Consider the following 8,256-nt stretch of genomic DNA (forward strand, 5'->3'; position numbering starts at 1 on the left):
GCGACATTTGCTTCTTGCTACCGCTCCTAAAGTATAGCAAGACTGACTCTGCTCAAAACCTGCTGCATGTTTTAGTGCTAGAGAGTTTCTCCTCAATATTGTTTCTGTGTGTTTGTGAGAGATCTAGGACTTTGTCACTGTATTTGAGCAATGCTTAGGCATTGAGAACAATACATAGAGTCCCCTGTGAGAGAAGAAAGTGTGAGACAGGGGAATTGGATGACAGACAGGGAAGGAAAAAATAGTAAAGATGATGTTTGAAGTCTCTTGGGAAAACCATGGCCGCATGATAGCTCAAAAGCCATTTAGAATCACTGGGCACTAAAAGAACACATAATGGATATTGTCTGTTTCTTAAGATTGATATCATGAGCCTATTGAATAATTAGGAATTCTCTATTATCCCTCAGCCCACACTTCACAGCCATAATGTCATTGATTTTGTAACCACAAAACCCACATTGTATCTGGAAGGCAGGACTTTTTGCAAGGCCAGAGTTTGATGTGGAAAGGCAATCTGAAGAAAAGATATTGGAGCTTTGTGGCTCTCTTTCGCATCATATACTCTGTCCAGATTGGTGTGGTTATTGGTTACATATTTTTTATCTAAAACACTAGTGCTTCCCCTGTTGGTTTCAGCTGGAGATATTTGTGTGGGTTTCTACCTCTTCTTCCCTTGCTAACATACAGACTCTACAGTTCCCCAATTGCCATTCCTGTTGCAACTTTTCTGTAGGCTAGTCCAAATATTTTTATTCTGCATTTGTTTAAAAGTGAAAAATCCTGCCTTTACATCTAGCCAAAGGGGATAGTTTCTTTAGAAATCAGAACCTTTCATCTCTCGTGTCACTCTGGATATACCAGATACTTATCTTTTATTGAGGACATTAAATGAAGAGTGCATCAACTAATCCCTCTCATGTATGTTTTTTCTTCTTTCACAAACAAAATAAATGTTAACAGCAGCAAAAGAAATCCTGACCTCACCTGTTGTTGAAAGACTGGGAAGTTAAACTACACCCTAGAGCAATCAGTCATCAAAATCATTTCTTGTCTGCTTCAAAAATGTGCATGAGATTTTTTTCCAACTGCTAATGAAAGCATTACAAAGATTAGCTTTTGAAGTGGCAAGCAGCTTTCATTTATTTTCCTTCTGGTATTCCCTCTGCCTCCAGCTAAAATGTACAACCTTAAAAATGTTGCTCTCCGCTACAAAATTCAGTTGATGTTCTATCAAAGTGTATTTGGATTATCAAAGCTCTGTGCTTATCTTGCAGCAGAGCATTCCTGAGAGAACACTAGTCAGGTTAGAATTGACAAGCTGATGCCAGGCACTTTCAAACCATAACACGCTCCATTCTCTCCTGCCGGCTACCTACCTGGGCTTTGTATGGAGCTCTTTCTCCTGGTGGGTACCTGCAGTGTGGCCACGAGACGAGGGAAGAGGGGCAGTGTGAGCTTCCAAAATGCAAAGGAGCCCCTAACACAGTGAGCGAGAAAGAGAAATTACCTGGATGATTACCTGGATGAATGTAATGTCACCTGCTAAAATTTATCTTCCTATTTTTCCCTAAATCTCTCTCTGTTTCTCTTGTTATTGGTTCTCGCAAACATGAGTAGTTCATAGATCCCTTGTAACTTCTACTTTGAAAAATTTATCATGGCAATTTAATATGGAATTAGTTCAGAGTAAACCAGTATTATGGAAGTATTATATTTCAGTTTCATTGAATAGTGTCTTGAGGTGGGTTTGGAAACCACATAATCATTCTTGGAAGTTTGCTTGATCCTTGGATGTGATAATGTTTTATTAACATTTATCCCAAAGCTAGAACATACTATTGAGATTTAGAATTCTGTAATTCTCTGGAAAAACTGGTAAATTTTTTAGATTGCTGGGGCAACAGTCAACTTTAACAAGCTATTGGGAATCCATCTCCCCCAAGATCCAGCTATACCACTCTTGGGCATATACCCAAGGAATGCTCAACCACACCACAAGAGCACTTGTACAGCTATGTTCATATCAGCGTTGTTTGTAATAGCCAGAACATGGAAACAACCTAGATGCCCTTCAACTGAAGAATGCATAAACAAAATGTGGTACATATACACAATGGAATACTACTCAGCAGAGAAAAACAATGACATCATGAGGTTTGCAGACAAATGGATGGATCTAGAAAAAATCATCCTGAGTGAGGTATCCCAGACTCAGAAAGACAAACATGGTATGTACTCACTCATAACAGGATACTAGATGTGGAACAAGGATGACTGGACTGCTACTCACATCACCAGGCAGGCTACCTGGAAAACAGGACCCCAAGAAAGACACAGGGATCGCCCAACGACAGAGAAATGGAATGAGATCTACATGAACAGCCTGGACATGAGTGGGGGTAGTGAAGGGCGAGGGTCGAGGGAAAGAGAGCTTGGGTGAGTGGGAGATCCCAGCTGGATCAACAACAGAGAGGGAGAACAAGGAATAGGAGACCATGGTAAATGAAGACCACATGAGAATAGGAAGAAACAAAGTGCTAGAGAGGCCCACAGAAATCCACAAAGATACCCCCACAACAGACTGCTGGCAATGGTCGAGAGACAGTCCAAACTGACCTACTCTGGTGATGGGATGGCCAAACACCCTAATTGTCGTGCTAGAAACCTCATCCAACTACTGAGGGATCTGGATGCAGAGATCCATGACTAGGCCCCAGGTGGATCTCTGGGAGTCCAATTAGCGAGAATGAGGAGGGTTTATATGAGCAAGAATTGTTGAGACCAAGGTCGGATAAAGCACAGAGACAAATAGCCAAACAAACGGAAACACATGAAATATGAACCAATGGCTGAGGGGTCACCAACTGGATCAGGCCCTCTGAGTGGGTGAGACAGTTGATTGGCCTGATCTGTTTGGGAGGCATCCAGGCAGTGGGACCGGGTCCTGTGCTCATTGCATGAGTTGGCTGTTTGAAACCTGGGGCCTATGCAGGGTCCCTTGGCTCGGCATGGGAGGAGGGGACTGGACCTACCTGGACTGAGTCCACCAGGTTGATCTCAGTCTGTGGGGAAAGCTTTGCCCTGGAGGAGATTGGAATGGGGGGCGGGCTGGGGGGAAGGTGAGGGGGGCGGGAGGGGGGAGAACAAGGGAATCTGTGGCTGATATGTAGAACTAAATTGTACTGCAAAATAAAAATTAAAAAAAAAAAACAGCATGATATTGGCACAAAAACAAAAACAAAAAAAAAAAGAAAAAAGAAACAGAAGCCCACAGTGGGGTATGGACTACACTCATGAAAGCTTGGATTGACTATCACTGAAAGGACATTGAGGGTGGATGGAGCAACTTTAAAGCAGAACTACTCTGTAAGAGTCAGGCATGATTTTTCTGTGTTCTTTCTCTTGAGAGCCCTGAGCTTTGAGGAATGTCTCCTAAAGGGGACAAGTGATTGTTTGAATTGAGGAGAGTATAAAGAATTTTAAGACATCCCTTGTTATGATCTTGAAATAAAACAAACTGATAATAAATTGCAGGTAATTTAGATGAAGTAAAACCATGATGGGTAATATAGCGAGAGAGACCAAACTCAGTTGGTATCACGTTTTATTTTTCACTTGGTGGATGAGTAATTTAGCCACCTGGGCCTGACCTGGATACCTGAACTGCCTGCTGTCAAATAGAAATGTGAGACCCAAGAAGAACTGCACCTGTTGATGTATCTTTATACTTTATGTAAGAGATCAGATAAACTCCTTGTTTCTAACACAAAGTGCTCATGAGGATGGTCTCTTTCTCCTCCCTCTCTTCTGACTCTTCTCCCCTCTTCTCTTCCCTTCCTAGCATGGGTGCACATATTCACTTCAAACAACTTTGGTTGATGGTTTCTCTCCCTTAACTCACTCAATCAAGGATAGAGTCAAAGGAAATTCCATGTATACAACTTTAATTAAGTGTGCCCAAGATTTGTTTTGATAGGCATGTGTATAGTATCTTGGTACCTTTGTTGGACTTTTTACCTTGATTCATTATACTTTCCTCAAAAGAAAATTTATAGGACAATTCAATATTTTCCACTTTGCTGTTATTAGCAGTTGAAAGGATTTAACCATTAGTGTTTTCTGGGTATTCTGGACAGTTGACAGTTTGACATGGAAATATATTTTCAGATACATTTTCATTTTCATAGACAACAGGCTAGGGGCTCCTAATTCTTTTGTATATTCTATATTTCTTATATAAAGGACATCCGTTCACAAGACCCTCTGCTTATTGTTATATGCTTATCTTTAAAATAGTCTGCTATGTACTATCAATGGAAATAATAATCTGAAATATAAGCAAATAAAATATATATGCGTCAGAGGATGGTTTAATTTTTGTTGTTTTAGATTGTAAGTTAATATGCGGTAAGGAACCCTCAATGATTTATTTTTCAAATACCAGACTGGTATAAGAAATTAGAATTATCAAATAAACAATTTCTGACTGGAGAGACAGCGTGGCAGGGAAAGGCTAAGCTCACAACCAAAATGTCAAAGAAACAATTTCTGTTTCATTACTAATAATGGACTGTTTAAATATTTGCATATGAGTAAGTATAAAACTGTATGTTAACTTTGCTAATATAGCAAAACAAAATGTGCATCTATTTACATCATTGCATGTAATATCTATAAACGTGTATAGCTTGGTTGATGTTTAAATCAGGTCTACCATTTCTCCTCAGACAAATAACACTGTATCATATCTTTATGTCAAAAACATTCAAAACCTTTTTTTTTTAAATTTTTTTGAAGTCTGAATGCATTGTAGCTAACTATTGTTATCTGTAAATAGGGCACACTAGAGCAAAAGCAAACAACATCTCCTTCCTATTCAGCTATATCTTAGTACCCATTGATTAGCTGTCCTCCAGCCCTTCCTCTACCCTTAGATGTTTGATACTGAATTTGCCCATTCAATAATCATTTATTCTTTTATTTCATAAAAATATACTTTCCTTAAGTTAATCGTGAAAGTATTATTTTTGTTTTTCTATTATTAACTGATTTTGTTCATATTCACACATTTTCTTATTTATTGAATTATTATCAATTGAGTATTTTTAAATTGAATATTAAATTGTAAAAATGTAGCCATTCTTGCATCAGGAAACCGATTTTACATATTCACTGTAAAATATGAACTGATGAAATCCTACTATTTTAAGAACAAAGTCTTAACTGTTTCTCTAAGGCTTTACACTTGTTAAAAATACATTCCTACTTTATAAAAAATGAAAATATTGTTCCAATATCTTTATCCTGTAATTATTTTAATAAACTAACAGCAATGTAAATTTTTCAAAATAACTCTGTAATCTGACTTATTTGAGTGAGGAAGTTTATTATTCACAGGCATTACTGTTGTGTGTGTGTGTGAGTGTGTGTGTGTGTGTGTGTGTGTTTGTGTGTGTGTGTGTGTGTGTGTGTGTGTGCATGTGTGTGTGTTTCCATATGTTTACTTCCCCTTGCAGCATAAACAGATATAGCACAATTCTGTAGTTTTGGCCTGGTAGGGACTAACCTGTTCTTACATATCATTTAATAACTGACATTTTAATGAAAGTTTCATTCTTAAACTTTTTACAAGAAACCTCATTTGGTTAAACTTTACTTCTACAGTAAGTTATGTGTATTAGCGAATGGTTTATGTGTGAATTGCATTAATATTCATGAGTGAGATGATATGTTTCTAATTCCTTACTTTCATCTTTTACCTGGACTATATTTTCTGTTTTACTGGTGTTCAGATTGTAACTGTTTTTTTTTTTTTTTAATTCTCAAGTGTAGTAGTGTTTTGAGGATTTGTTAAGTGAATTTTGACTGAGATGATGAACTTTTCTCTTTCCTTATTATAGTGCTTTCTTGATGTTCTCTTTACCAAACTTATAAAAATTATTTTCTTTTGCAGACATTTGATGTTAGTTTCTGCCTTTGTTGGTTCTTTTTTTTTCTTCTTCCATTTTCCTTCTTCCCATCTCTCCCATTGGCTTTTGTATTTTTAAGACATTATTATTTATTTGTGCTTGTGCGTGTGTGTGTGTGTGTGTGTGTGTGTGTGTGTGTGTGTGTGTGTATCTATGCATGTCTGTGTGTCTGTGTGTGTCTGTGTGTCTGTGTGTCTGTGTGTCTGTGTACCTCTGCTGGCTAGAAGAGGACATCAGGTTCCCTGGAGCTGGACTTGGAGCTGGTTGTGACCCCCCTGGGCAGGGTAGTATAAAGCAAACTGCAGTTCTTTGGAAGAGCAGCAAGCTCTCCCACACTTCACCTTCCTCTCTTATTAGCAGCATATATTTTACTACATGTTTACTAAGTACCAAATTCCATGCTCAGTTCTCGCTCCACGTCCTTGCTGGATTATCACCAGGAACGACCATTTATACATTTTCAGAAGACTCCAATTCCTGTATAGGCATTTGAATTTAGCTTATTACTCAGTGTAGGGTGTGATTTCCTCCACAGCTTTAAAGGTGTGTTGGCATCAAAAATGGCAAGCTACTTTAACCTTTCTCAGCTGTAAAAAGGGGATAATAAGTGATACTTACTTTAGGGATAGGAAAATAAAATAACCTAATGAAAATAATAACCATAAGAAAAATCCCTATCACTGCTGTTTTTAAGGTTCAGTGTTTCTGTCTTAGAGTCAGAGTCCCAGGGATGAACAGGGCCTGTTCCAGTGTTAAAGGTCATATGGTCTTTTCTGATTGCTGCCAGACTCCTTTCCCAGCCTGCTAACCTGAATGCTTTTATTAGTCGGGTTAGTTCACAAATTAAAACAGTGGTTTGAAGATGTGCTCTAATGTGCCCAAGGTAGTTTTTAGTACTTACTTATTTTAGAAAGTCAACCAAATGGACTTGAGTGAGTTAAAAATAAACTTTTGTTTCCTGCCTTGTTAGGAGAGAGAGTGATGTGATCTTGACTTTGTGTAAGGCACAAAACAGTGTGTTGTGGCCTCTTTGCTGTTGCTGAGCTCCTCTGCTTTAATAGTATCTGCACTGAAATTAAGAAAAGAATAAACTACCTGCCAGTGCTAGACCATCTAGTGATACAAACATAGGCCAAGAGTGGAACATTCCCAGGGGGGCAGAATTAGCAAAATTAGTCTCAAGAGCAAATATGTGTGTGGTATAGAGTTAGTTAATCGGAATAAATAAAATGTGCTTATATCCTAAACTTAAAAAGTTTCAGACTATTGAGAATCAGAATACATTTTGAAAGTGAATTGCCATACCTAGGTGTCTAGTAAAAGCTTCAGAAACTGCAGTTTGAAAAACAGTTGCATATTCATATCCACAGAAATCAACTTTCTCCTCTTAGAAACAGTTTTCATATTATTAGGATAAATGTTAAAGCCTTGATATGAAGTTTATTCCCCGTGGAAGAGCTTGTACTGATGTACTTACTGTGCATAGAAACTTCTGTATTTTGATGAATTAAATGGTTTGTTAGAACAATCTACATCCCTTTTCAACTAGATTAATACTAGACACACATCTAAAAGTATCTATGTATAATTATTTGGAGGGCAGCTAAGAAGCAAAGTATTTCTATTTATCTCCACTTGAAATCCTATTTTGTATAGCAAATGCTGATCAACATTCTGTCTTCTATAGACACCAAAGCTAAAAAAAATAGATATGTCCATCATTGGTTGTTAACTAAGAGGAATAGCTGTGTCCTTTAGGCTTTGGGCACTCACTGGGAGAATTTAAAACATATTACTTCTTATAATAGAGCCTGGTAATATACCTGTAGATCAAACAACTAAATGATAGCTAAGAACATATGGTTTTAGAATTATAGCTTTTAAAGATTAGAGTCTAGGAGAGATCTTAGCAGTTACCTTTATTTCCTAGAATGCTGAGCAGTTGGACAAGTTTATATTTTTTTCTGGTTGAGTTTAATATGTAAATTACATTTTATGGGGCACATCTGACGTTCACAACATACTACAGGACACATGTAAATGGTAAAATGATTACTCTATTACTCTAGTGAGCTGAATTAATGTATTTATCACATCGCAGAGGTATTTTATTGGGAAAGAGCAGCTGTAGTCTACTTAGTTAACAGAATATCTAAGTTAAAACAATTTATTAATTACAGCTGCCAGGTGGTACGCTAGGTCTCTATATGCTTGTTTATTTTGCATGTCCTGTACTTTGTAACTTGTGGATGACTTCCCATGTCTTTCCTCATTCTCTCCAATC

Source organism: Peromyscus eremicus, chromosome 8b, assembly GCF_949786415.1.
Source record: "Peromyscus eremicus chromosome 8b, PerEre_H2_v1, whole genome shotgun sequence".
In the NCBI taxonomy this organism is placed as follows: Eukaryota; Metazoa; Chordata; class Mammalia; order Rodentia; family Cricetidae; genus Peromyscus; species Peromyscus eremicus.